We start from the raw sequence: 990 nt of genomic DNA on the forward strand, positions 1-990 counted from the left end.
TGTGTGATTTACGGAGTGTTACTTATCATCCTTACCTACCTTGACTCCAAGTTTTTTAGTTTTTCTTTTTCCATCTTCTTTTTTCCATTTTGTCAACTGCATATATGGAAGTTATTTTTGCTCGTAGCAAATTTATTTTTATATTCAACCACACTTGTTTACTTGATTTCAGCTTTCGTCTTGCTGACCAATAAAGTCAAAGTGAAAAACAAATCCAAAAAAAACCCCCAAAAAACAAACGTGGCTAAATTTCTGTGTCGTTGTTAAATATATTATCCGTTATAAAACATCAGAAAAACAGCACAGTCTATGACTAACTGGTTTGGAAATCCTCTAACTGTGACAAGTGATAGCCCCGGAGTTATACCCCGTCTCTGACTCTTCATTTTCACTCCGCCTCACGACAATCAGCCCCTCTCTCGTTAGGGGCGCATCTTTCCTTACCGCACTCACCGCATTCTTCTAACCACCTCGTCATTTTATACCAGTGATAATAACATTCATTTACCCTTTCCCCGGGATATTATCCGATGCTCTCTCTCTCTCTCTCTCTCTCTCTCTCTGTCTGTGGGTTTCGTCTCGTTGTCGTCACGCCGGGCAGAACTGGACGAACCACTTTACTCTGCAACTGCCTCGTGCAAACCGTCCACTGATATTTAAAAAATACTTGATTTTTGTTTACCGCTTTTGCACGTCTGTCATATGTGTATAGCGAGTGTGTATGGGTGAGCCGACAGCATTCGGTGGTCCGTAGCTCACCCGTGCCTGTTTGGATGTTTGGTTCTGTCGCGCTCTGTCGCTGTGTTTTGTGGGCAGGACAAAAAAAGACAGGAGTGTGCCTGGATCTATGTGTGAAGGAGAGAGACAGGAGGCCTGTCAAGTGCGCGATTTCGTTCTACACCAGATCACGTGGGACCTCAGTAAGATTTTACACCCACAACCATACACATAGATCAACGCTGTACAGTCTTTCCCATGAATAATGTAAGT

The sequence above is a fragment of the Liolophura sinensis genome, chromosome 8 (assembly GCF_032854445.1).
Source record: "Liolophura sinensis isolate JHLJ2023 chromosome 8, CUHK_Ljap_v2, whole genome shotgun sequence".
NCBI classification, from domain to species: Eukaryota; Metazoa; Mollusca; class Polyplacophora; order Chitonida; family Chitonidae; genus Liolophura; species Liolophura sinensis.